At 41.0% G+C, this 13060-nt stretch overlaps 1 protein-coding gene across 1 annotated transcript in view; it reads left to right on the top strand.

Moving 5' to 3' along the window:
* Nucleotides 1–13060, top strand: part of PRKCI (protein kinase C iota) — a 1721954-nt gene that overhangs the window by 610951 nt on the left and 1097943 nt on the right. The gene's annotated exons all lie outside the window — the stretch shown is intronic.

Below are 13060 nucleotides of genomic sequence, written 5' to 3'. Positions count from 1 at the left end.
GATTCTGTGCTTGGAACCAGGCACAAGGAACTGATACAGCTGTGCCAAATATTCCTCAGATTTTGCAATACTTAACTGAGATGCTGGACAAAGGCCTATCTTTTTCATCTATTAAAATTCATGCCTCTGCCATTTCGGCTCATTACAATACAGAGCCACCAATCTTTTCTCATCCCTTATTAAAGCAGTACCTCAGAGGATCCAAAAATTTAAGGCCTCCAAGGAGATCAGCAATGCCTGCATTAACAACTATGTCTTGGAAAAACTCACCCTGCCTCCTTTTGAGCCAGCTGCTACTGCTGATATAAAGTTTTTATCTTGGAAAACAGCTCTGCTCCTAGCAATAACGTCTGCTAGACGAGTTTCAGAGCTACAGGCACTCATGGCTGTGGAACCTTTTATCATTTTTTATCCAGACAGGGTCTCTCCGAGGACAAACCCAACATTTATGCCTAAGGTGGTGTCCAGTGTGGCTCTTAACCAAACTATTCATCTGCCAACTTTTTTATCCAAATCCACAGAACAATGGGGAGAGAATTCTGCATTCTTTGGACGTACACAGATGACTTAAATTCTATTTGGACAGAACCAAAGCTTTCAGAAAGACAGAGCAATTACTAGTGGCATATGCTGCAGGATCACAAGGAAAGGCTATCTCAAAGCAGACAGTTTCAAAGTGGATAGGTCACTGCATTCATTTCTGCTACTTACACCATGGCAAGCCGGTGCCTAAGGGCATTAGGCCGCATTCCACCAGAGCTGCAGCCACTTCAGCAGCCTTTCTCAGGGGAGTACCAACCAAGGACATTTTAGAGGCTGCTACTTGGAGTTCAGTGCACACCTTTACAAAGCACTATCATCTGCCACTCTACTTAAATCCAGGGCAGGCTTTGTCACTGCAGTTCTGCAGGGCCTCATAGCCGCTCCTAATGCTGTTTAGCTCCAGCCTCCCAACCATAGCTTTGGGACTCTACCCAAATGTAATGACTGCAACAGTGAAACACGAAGAACATAGTGCAGGTGTGTACACTTACCATAAATGTAGATGTTCGAGTGTATTCACTGTTGCAGTCCAGGTTACCCACCCGCCTTCCCCCTTTCTTCTGATGGAACCTATCTTTCATTCTCTGATTCATACAACCTATGTGGTGTATTTGCTTGTAGATGAAGGTAAAGTTTATATTGGTGCATGTATTTATATATATATATATATATATATATATATATATATATATATATATATATATAAAAATTTTGGCTACCCTTTTAGGGGGCACCTGACATCTGGGACAAGAAAAACTAAAGAAAATGGCGTCGGCCGCTTCTTTTATACCCCTGACAACCTGACGTCAGGGAAGGGGCGACAGCAGCCGACGTATGACCCAGGGCTTTGGAATTCAGGCCGACTGAGGCCAACCTGCCAGTAGGATTACCCAAATGTAATGACTGCAACAGTGAATACACTCAAACATCTACATTTATGGTAAGTGTACACAACTGCACTATGCCTCCTCCAGTGTGTTGAATATTTTGGTTTCTTCAGAAAGAGTGGCTGTAATATTCTTTATAAGTTCCCTGATCAGTAAACAGGATTTTCTTTTACTCGTTACTTTACTTGGACAATCATTGTCAAATCTGACTTGCATGTTCACCTATTTTTAATAGGTGGACTGGACAATGCTGTTTTTAATATTTGATCTTTTTCTAAGCTAGACATGCACATAACTATAACTAAATGTGGTGATGAATTTTCCTTCTTTGGAGGTGCTCTCTGGGATCTGCATGCCCTTTCAATTCCAAAAGATAACGTTTCAGATAGATTTAATGTTTTATGTGGCCAGGTAGGTAAGAGGTTTATTACACTACCCCCTCATACTTTTCAGGTATACCATAAATTCTAATGTAATTTTGTCTCAGTCTGTTTTTCTAAATCGAGTTTTTCTATGAGCCAATTATTTTGTTTCAAAAGAAATTCAATCTGAGACTCGCCTCCAGTTCTTCTTCATACTCATTTAAAATGTCTTCTATACTGCTGATTTGTGTACTTTGTTGTTTCATAAGAATTTCTAAATGTTCCATCTTCTTTCTGGTCTCTTCTTTGAAACTTTCTACTTTGATATCCAGTTTGTCTATTTTAAGTAATACTTCCTGCATACTAGATATTAGTGACTGTATGTTTTTATTAACACAAGAATCCTGATTACCATTTCTTGAGTTGATCGTGCTGAAGACTCCTCTCTCTTAACCAAGCAGTTGAAATTCTGACAGAAAAACTACAGGTTTTGATGAACTTGAAGGCATAAATATTTACTGTGACTATTGATGAATAAAATTAGCTAACAAGTATCTCCAAATTGTAATTTTTGATTATATTTTCTATCAGAGAAAATTTTTCAGTTACAGAACTTTCAGCTGTGTTAGCCATCTTGGTCATGCCCCCCTCGTGGTTTAATTTCTGATTATCTCATTCCACTGACGTAGAAGGAGTCAGTAATTACTATTGTCATAAAAGGATGAAAAGGCCAGACTTTAAGAGCTATAGTCCAATAAATGTCATTACTTTGTGAGGATGGTAAGTATTGGAATGAATATCTCTTGAGTATAGAGTTGATGATTTATCAGCATTATCCACCAGTCATTTTACTGTGACCTTTGCAATAATGCAAGTGATAGAAAACTGATGCTATGTACTTTGATTCCAAAAATTATTCTACAGTGGAGGTAATACATATGCAATCAACTGGAAAATGAGATAAATACTGGAAATGGCAACATAAACTAAAGAATAAATGTGGTCACTTGTGCCCTTATGCTGTTTGTATTATAGACTTGAAAAGGACATTATAGTGATGAAATGTACCAGTCTCATGAAGCCGTGCATAATAAGGAATATGTCAGATGCAGGTGTATTGCCGCACACTTTGAGTATGCATAGTTTTTGACTGGAGAGTGATAATACTGAAATATACGCCAGTTAAAGATTTGGAAAAACAAAATCTGTTGTAAATGAATTGGGTTATGAGTTTATACTCTGCCAGGATTCATGTATGGACTTTGTGTTATCTTGGGTTGTAAGCTTGTTTTCTCTATGCACTTCATTATGGTATGCAAACAAGCAGACAAGTTATCCTTCTGCATTTAGATATTTCATGTCTCAAAACAAACATAGCTTGTGACTACTGTTGGTGCAAAAAATAGTTTATCAACAGTTTTTCCTGTGCTGCCTAGAATGTCTTTTAGCTCTTGTGATAGTTGCCAGCATTAAGATATGTTTGTTGACAAAGACGTTTTTAAGAAATCCAAATTGATGAGGGTCCTGTCAGTCAACAAATTTGACACTACAGATGGTATTGTCAGTATATGAAGTACTGCTTTACTACATAGCTGCATTATCAACTTTAATCAGGGAGACTGTATCAGTAATTTAAACATCCCTCAGAATACAGAATCAGTTTGGATACCTTTGCATATTAGTTGAGGTATGAAGCAAGCATGTGGTCTAAAATCAGTGTGTAATATTGAATATTCATTAACACAATGTGGTATATAGTCTGCACAAAAGGCCTCATAATGGAAGACTTTGAGCATACATAGCATTGAATAAAGAAGGTAGGGTGGCAAAATAGACTCTTGGGTACATTTGGCAAGATTCAGACATGGTTCATATTGTGTGGAGGCAAATTGTGAAGAGTTGCAGGGAAGAGGCCAAATGCTGAGTTGGTGACAAGTGAACACTGATTGCAGAAGCAGTATATGTACCAAGCAGAAGCTTGTGCACTATACATAAACACTATGTGTGGCACACACAAATGACGGAGGATTATGATAGGGTCTTTGATCATAACCTGTTGTGCTTGAGACATGGATGTCAAGAAGTTCACATTGACACCAGGTGGAAACGATTTCCCGTTGAAAAAACAGTGGTTTTTAAAAGCTGCTGCACTTCATTTTGCCACATTTTTTTTGGTGGGCAAAGCCAAGTACCTAAGAGCTTTCTAAAACTGTTTACCTTCTGAAGTTGTACTTTGCCATTAATCCCTAGAGCAAGATCTGATCTAGGCAGTGCTTAGGGATGCTTAATGAGCCTGTTTTATTCCTGATATCTGAGCATAATTGAGGCAGTACATGCAGTACAGTGCTGTTGCATTTCATAGAATGCTTTGATATTTTATAAGGTAATCTGTTAAGTTTTATTATATGATATTTAATTTGCAATGGTACATTCATAGGAGAGAGTCTCCACTATGTTGCTGTGGAAGTGTTGCTTGCATTTGTTAATATTACCATGGAAGCATAGTAATTGAGACACATCTCCAGGATGCACTTTTGTACATATACAATAAACAACAGAGACTAGATTTGGTTTCTGTCATGTCACCCATACTGAGCTGCCACTGCCATTGTAAAACAGGAGTATTAGAATGATTGACATGTACATATGTTCTATACTGCCAACAGTGCAGTTCGGTATGGACCAGTGATGTGGCAAAATCAGTACTTTTGTTATATATCATTTACACAGTAAAAAGCTGATATGCAAAATGGTAAGCAGTATTGTGCAGGAAAGGATATTGAGTACAACTAAATGGAGTAATTTCCTGATTTGTATTGTAATCTACAGCATACTAGTGTTAGAGCAGAAGCCCATACTGAAAATGATTGTTCTGTATATGTTACGTGGTGCAGCCATGCTTTCCAATGTACGGTTTATGTGCATGGATGAGCCACCTTGGTATTGAGTGCTCATTGTTGTCCACCATCATAAATGTTTAACACAGCAATCCATTGTGCAGCGTCCTTAAGAAAGGGACATATTGCTGGTCTACTGTGAACCCCCAGCATAAATGTATGATTCCACCACAGTGCTCTTATTGGGATATTATGGTGTAAGGCATACAGGCTGATGTCCTACATTTGATTACTGTTGTAGTAATCCTTGTATATGTGAAGTGTCCTGCCAAGAACATGGTATGTACGGCCAGTATACCAAAGCTTGGACATCTTCCTCTTCTGCACCATACATCTGCCTCATCACCTAGGCAAGAGGAGGCATTGTCGTACATAAGAAATGCGTGAGCTCAAAGTTCCTCAGAGCTTCCATGCTGCCATTTGAGAAAAGACTATTGTTTCAGTCTGAGAACTGTGTGGCCTGTGGCTGTTCAGTTATGAGAGCACAGATAAGTATCCCAGTTTGGGACCCTTCCTGTTTCAGTAAAATTTTGACAGAGTTTAACTTTTCATGTCAACTAAGAGAGGCAAATTGTTCCATAGTTATGAGACTGCATTCCAAGTACTTTTATTTTTTTCTTATTCCTAATCACAACATTAGGTAGTACGTTGCCTGTAAGTATTTGATCTTCAAGACCATCGTATACTTAAGGAGCTCACAGAAAGTAAGATGGCCACTGAGTTTTCCCTGTTGGATGTCCTTCAGCAGTTGTGCAAAAAATTTGAGAAATCAAAACCTTCAGAAGTTTTTGTTGTCTGGTCGTACCTGGGCACATCTGTTATGGTGCATAATGAGCCCTCAAACTGTCACTTTTCTGTTGCTGCCTCTGCTGTCTCAAATGTGTTGGAGGCCAAGCCTGATGTCACGTTGTGTATGACTGGTTTGATAGCCAGGCAGAAAAGGGGGGACCATGACTGATTTATATCTTATGGACTCAAGGGTATTGCACATGTCCTCACCTGAGAAGTTGTTCTTGATACCTTTATTTTGGTACATCAGGAGACATATTGTTTACTTTCTTATGATGCTTCCAAAAAGAGGAAGCAGAAAGCTAAGTATAGATGTTCATTGTGTTACACTGCTGCAGTCATTACACTTGGCTTATCCTGCCGTCAGGCAGTCCCGCAGTCGGCCAGAGTTCCAAAGTCTTGGTCCGGCGTCGGTTGCTGTCGCTTCTTCCCTGACGTCAGTGCGCCAGGGGTATATAAGATGCATCCAACGCCATTTTGTTCAGTCTTTCTTGCTGCACGGTGCCCAAAGCAAAAGCAGTTCGCAAGTGCCGGTCGGCCGACTCCTGAGATTTTCGAAGTCGAATTTCAGATCCAAAGTCTTCAATAAAGCTAAGTACCCCGTTGGGGAAACTTTTTTCTTGCCTCAGACTGATGTCAGAAAAAGTTAATTGTATTTCTTGTGGGAAGCAAATACCGCATAAGGACTTCCACTCTTATGTATTCCATGCCTAGGCCCTTATCACGACGTCACTAGTTGTCGGTTTTGTGCTAGATTTAACAAACGCACTACAAAACGACGTTTTGATTTTGCTTTGCACTACTTTGGCCGAAGGTTCAATTATACTATGCCATCATATCAACCAACGACCGCAATTCTGAAAAAAAAGCAAAGATCGGGATAAAGACAGGCATCCGAGGTCCAAAACCGACGACGAAGCCTCTTCTAGGCCAGTCGCCGGTTCTCAGTGAGGCGCTTTCGCAGCCCCTGACACCTGCTACCTCAGAGCCACAGGCCGCCTCCGACTCCCACGTGGAGACAACTAGGCCTCTGGAAACTCAAGGTATTGGGCCTACGGAAACTAATCCCTCAGATGGGTCCGGAGCCACTGAGCAGGCATCGGCTTCTGAGGGTGTTTTCAGACCTTCACAACTTACCATTAAAGCAACAGCCAAGACAAAAACACCATTAAAGACAAAGAAACAAGTACAGCATTCTCCTGGACAGTCCTCCATGCCTAGGAAACAGATGCTTAAAATGGCCGAAGACCTCATTACTCTACTCTAATCAGGGGTTCCCACCCCCCTCCTGAGAAAAGGCCTAGGCAGGATACAGACTATGATTCCTCTAATCAATTTTCCATTTCCTCTGATTCCTCTTCAAACCAGGGATACTCTCTACCCCCCTACGAGGACTCTGATGCTGAAGAATCTATCACTTCAGCCTCGTCTCCTGAGGATTATTCTTTTGGGGAAACTTTACATACCATGAGGGAGCATTTCCATTGGGAAAGTCAGGATTATTCAGAATCCAAGAAAAGGTTCAGGGACTTCCTTTTATTGCCTCAGCACAGGCCCCTGGCTATTCCGCCTGTGTTAGATATTGTGGATGATGTCTTCTCTGAATCCAGCTTATCTCCTGATTCTTTGCCCCCTGCACCAGCCAAGCCAGATAGGTATTATAGAGTCCCAGACTCTCACAAGTTTCTCTATAAAAACCCTTCTGCTGATCCAGAAACCATTTCCCAGGGTCCCAAAGGGGTTAAGGCTTCCATTGCAAAAAATCCAGTCCCCTCTGACAGAGATTCTAGAGCATTGGATAGATGGGGGAAGAAAGTTTACACTTCTGCAGCTTTAGCAGTAAGGGCTTTAAATTGCCAGTTTCACATGCTTAAGTACCAACAATATTTAATGGCTCAGTTAAAACAAAAAATGCTTGCAATCTCAGAAGCTCCTGACTATAAAGAAATGCAGGATTTATTGCATGCAGTTGAACAGGTGGAAAAACGTACTCTGCAATGTGGTTTTGATTCTTTAGAGGCCTCTTGTAGAGCCGCAGTTTCAGGTTCTGTGATTCGAAGACCTGCTTGGTTAAAAGAACAGAGTTTACCTGATCATGTTAAGGCAAAATTATTGGATGCTCCTTTACAGCATGATACCTTGTTTGGGGTTAAGGCAGAAGAGGTGATAGAAAATGGAGGATAAAGCTAAATCTATGCAAACGGTCAAAGATTTCTTACAGGTACAGCCACCTCGATTTAGCAGAAATTGGCCTACAAAAATTGGTCCTTTCCAGTGTCAGACAGGCCACAGAGAGGCAGATAGCCCAAGAGGCAGATCTCAACCCCAAGGCTCTAACAGACAAAGACAGTGGAGTACCTCAACCCCAAAAGGAGATGAGGACAAATCTTAACCTTACAGGAAACGGTCCCAATGACTTCCCCCTTCGTACGCCAAGCACTTCCCTTTTGGCAGCACCCTTAGGGGGAAAACTAGCACTTTTTTCTCAAAATTGGCAAAACAATCACCCAAGACAAATGGATTCTGGATATTGTGCCTCAAGGTTACATGTTCCGCTTTCACACTTTACCAAGGCTAAAAGGAATGCCAAACCTGCCACAAAATCAATGGGCAGAGGCTCAAAAACAAATTTCAGCCCTCATGGACATGAGAGCTATTAAAAAAGTACCACAGCAGGAACAAGGACAAGGATTTTACTCAAGACACTTCCTGGTCCCCAGAAAGGACAAAGCCTGGAGACCCATACTAGACCTTTCAACTCTAAATACTTATCTGAATGTTCCGAAATTCAAAATGTTGACACTACAGCAGCTTCTTCCCATGCTGGGCAAGAAGGCTTGGCTTGTTACTCTGGATCTCAGAGGCATACTTGCATGTCCCTATCAGACAGAATTGCAGAAGATACCTCAGATTCAAAGCTGGTACAGTGCACTACCAATTCTCTGCACTGCCCTTTGGCTTATCTACTGTGCCCAGGGTCTTTACAAAGTGCCTGGCACCAGTAATTGCATTTTGCAGACAAAAAGGAATTCAAATATATCCATACCTGGATGACTGCCTCATTCAAGCAGAGACAAAGGACATTCTTCTAAAGCATCTGACGTTTGTAAAAAGGTTGCTAATTTCTCTAGGGTACACAGTAAACGAAAAGAAGTCAAAACTAGTGCCCTCACAACAGATAATATTCCTGGGTGCCAGCTTAAATACAACGGCCCAGATGGCTTATCTCACGCCAGACAAACAAGGACAACTGACTCAATATTTTCAATTACTGGCAAAAAGTCCCATCTCCCTGCAAGAAAAATTCTGTAGGCCCTGTGATTCATGGCATCCTGCATACTACTAATTCCATATGTCAGACTTCATATGAGGAAATTACAATGGTACCTAAAAAGTGTTTGGACTCAACACTCTCACAGTTTAGAAGCAGTAATACCAATAATTCCCTGCCTACAACAGGAGTTTCGATGGTGGGCACAGGCATGTCACCTCAACAAGGGTCAGCCTTTCACTCTACCCACAGCCGGGCAGACTCTAACAACAGATGCTTCGGATTACGCCTGGGGAGCACACATGGCAGGAAAATGTATTCAAGGCAAGTGGACCACAGACCAAATGCATCTTCACATCAATCAAAAAGAGATGTTGGCTGTTCAAAATGTCCCAACAGTTTTCAAGGACCTTCTGCATCCAGGACAATTATTATTAAAGACAGACAACACCACAGTAATGTGGTACATAAACAAGCAAGGGGGCACTCATTCTTATCCCCTATGCAGTCAAGCCATGACCTTGTGGAACACAGCTCTAACTTATCAAGTTCATCTGCAAGCACAATTCCTGCCAGGAAAGAAAAATACTCTGGCAGACGATCTAAGCAGAAATATCATGGACCCTCACGAATGGAAATTGAATCCACAAATCTTCAGCATGGTAATGCAAAAATGGGGATGCCCAGACATAGATCTTTTTGCCTCCCCACTGAACTGCCAACTACAAAAATTCTGCACAAGGACTTAGCACACACAAGCATGGAAAGTGGATGCTCTCTCGTTCAGCTGGAAAAGCCTAAAAGTTTATGCCTTCCCACCACTGCCTCTCCTTTCAAAGGTGCTCCTAAAAGCCAGACAAGAAAAACCACAGATGATCCTGATTGCTCCAGACTGGCCACGCCAGCACTGGTACCCAATCTTAAAGAACTTAGCTGAAGGCCCACCATGGATTTTGCCAGAAATTTCACACCTTCTGACTCAACAAAACAATCAGATCCTGCACGGTCAGCTCAAAACCCTCAACCTGGCTACATGGCAGATTCATCAGTCAAACAGGCAACACCTCTCTCTAAAGCTGTTATGGATGTCATTTTGGAGGCCAGGAGGCCTAGCACCAGGAAATCTTACTCAGAAAAATGGAAGAGATTCTGCGCCTGGAACCAGGTTCAAAGCCTTGACCCTCTTGTCCCAAACATTCCTCAGATTTTACAATACTTAACTGAGATGCTGGACAAAGACCTATCCTTCTCATCAATTAAGACCCACGCCTCTGCCATTGCAGCACGTTACAACACGGATCCTCCTTTATTCTCTCATCCCTTGCTAAAGCAGTACCTCAGAGGGGCTAAAAACATAAGACCGCCCCGGAGAGCACCAGCACCAACTTGTGGCCTCAATTTTGTTTTGGAAAAACTGACCCTGCCACCTTTTGAGCCAGCCAATCTAAAATTTTTATCATGGAAAACTGCTCTGCTCCCGGCAGTAACTTCAGCACGAAGAGTCTCAGAGCTACAGGCATTAATGGCAGTGGAACCTTTTATAATTATTTTTCACCAGGACAGGGTTTCTTTAAGGACAAACCCTACCTTTATGCCAAAGGTGGTATCTAGTGTGGCTCTTAACCGAACCATCCATTTGCCAACTTTTTATTCAAACCCCCAGAATAAAGGGGAGAAACTTCTGCACTCTTTGGGCATACACAGGCAGCTACGCTTCTACTTAGACAAAACAAAAGCTTTCAGGAAAACTGAGCAACTGTTTGTAGCATACGCTGCAGGATCACAGGGCAAGGCGATCTCAAAGCAGACCATCTCCAAATGGATAGAACACTGTATTCGTTACTGCTACACACAGCATGGAAAATCAGTCCCTAATGACATTAGGCCACATTCTACCAGAGCAACAGCCACTTCAACAGCCTTTCTCAGAGGAGTACCAACCAAGGAAATTTTGGAGGATGCAACTTGGAGTTCAGTGTACACCTTTACCAAGCATTACCACTTGCCTCTCTACTCTAAATCCAGAGCAGGATTTGCCACTGCAGTTCTGCAGGGCCTCATAGCCAATCCTAACTCTTTATAGACCAGCCACCCAACCTTAGATTTGGGATTCTACCCAAGTGTAATGACTGCAGCAGTGTAACACGATGAACATAGTACAGTTTTGTACCTACCATAAATGTAGATGTTCGAGTGTTCACAATGCTGCAGTCCAGGTTACACTCCCTCCATCCCTTCTGTCCTAGCTGGACTTATCTATACCTTTATATCCTATACAACCTTTGTGGTGTATTTGCTTGTAACTGAAGTTATTGTTTTTATTTTATATATATGTTTTATTAGCAATATGTATTGCCTACCTACTTGGGGGCACCTGACATCTGGGGTAAGAAAACCTGAAGAAAATGGCATCGGATGCATTTTCTATACCCCTGGTGCACTAACGTCAGGGAAGAAGCGACAGCAACCGACGCCAGACCAAGACTTTGGAACTCTGGCCGACTGCAGGACCGCCTGACGGCAGAATAACCCAAGTGTAATGACTGCAGCAGTGTGAATACTCAAACATCTACATTTATGGTAGGTACAAAACTGTACTTTCCCTTTCTACGCCTCTTTCCTCCGTTGACCCAGTGAAAGAGTGGTATGATTTTTCCCAAGGCTTATTTAAAGCTCTCCAAAAATATTTATTGCAGATAATCCAAATCACACAGAAAGCAAACAAAAAATCCAAGTGAGGATTAAGCCACCATAAGCACTTTCGTCCCCAAAAGTACATATTAACATGGAACTTCATCAGATGACAGTAAAAAGACATCATAGCCTTTAATTACATTTGTTGTGTGACATCACCACCCCCCCCCCGAAAGACGGATAAAGAAAATAACCAAAACTCATGCATTTTAAAAGTCAGCAATTATGAATAGTCGGACCATTTAAAAAATGTATATGTATATATATATATATATATATATATATATATATATATAAAATGTGTGTGTGTGTATGTATGTCTATATATATATATATAATAATACACTCCAATATATTCTTTAGATTTAGACCCCTTTTATACACACAGATAGGTTTAGCACCAGTGGAACCCCTAATTACACTATCACTCATTAGAAGTTCCCAGTTTTTAGTCAAAATGTTAAGAACATTTTTAGAGTCATGAGCAAAGGTAGTAAGAAAACACACTTTTGATGAACACTGATTAAAGGCCATATTAAAATTACAAATGGCTTCTGTGGATGTGGCAGCACCCAGACCACACATTTAAAATAATACAGTGTTTGGAAAGAGGAGGGGCCTGGCAGTACTTATTAAAAGCGGAGCTAGTGTGGCAGCTCCGTTTGAATGCTACACACTGGCCGGGTCTCAATGACAGTGTTTCTATTTCTAGTTTACTAAAACTGAAAGCATTGCATAGATGATTAACATAGGTTTTCTATTCTGGTTTTCCCTGTTGGGTTTGCTGGTTCTATTTGAGCAAATGCAAGGCACAGAGCTGTTTAAGCTGTTTTAAATGGTAGTGCAGTACATGTTGCTTGTAGGATGCATTTTTTATTAACTTTTTATTTTTTATTTTCTATTATACATTTTTTTGACATATACTTTTAAAAAATGTTGCTTTATAGAATGCATATATATATATATATATATATATATATATATATATATATATATATATATATACACATATAATTTTTTTATGCTCTGACTATTCATAATTGCTGACTTTTAAAATGCATGAGTTTTGGTTATTTTCTTTATCTATCTTTATCTATCTTTCTGGGGGGGAAGTGATGTCACATAACAAATGTATTTAAAGGCTATGATGTCTTCTTGCTGCCATCTGATGAAGTTCCATGTTAATGTGTACTTTTGGGGACGAAAGTGCTTATGGCGGCCTAGTCCTCACTTGGTGGAGAAGTTCTTCGTGTTTCACTGTTGCAGTTGTTACATTTGGGCAATCTGCTGGCAGGTTGCCCTCAGTCGGCCTGAATATCAAAGTCTTGGGTCCTACATCGGTTGCTGTCTCCTCTTCCATGATGTCAGGTCGTCAGGGGTATAAAACATGCAGCCGACGCCATTTTCTTCAGCCTCTCTTGCCACGTGGTGCCCGAAGCAGCAGCAGCAGTTCGCAAGTGCCGGTCAGCCGACTCCTGAAATTTTCACATTCGAGTTTCAGAATCAAAGTCTTCAATTAAAGCTAAGTATCTCGTTGGGGAAACTTTTTTCTTGCTCCTTACCGATGTCCGTAAAAGTTAATAATTCCATTACTTGTGGGAAGCAAATACCTCAGAA

The sequence above is a fragment of the Protopterus annectens genome, chromosome 4.part1 (genome assembly GCF_019279795.1).
Source record: "Protopterus annectens isolate FY-2018-M chromosome 4.part1, PAN1.0, whole genome shotgun sequence".
Lineage (NCBI taxonomy): Eukaryota > Metazoa > Chordata > Ceratodontiformes > Protopteridae > Protopterus > Protopterus annectens.
The sequence above is the reverse complement of the archived record's forward strand: the minus strand, read 5'-3'. Positions and strand labels throughout refer to the sequence as shown.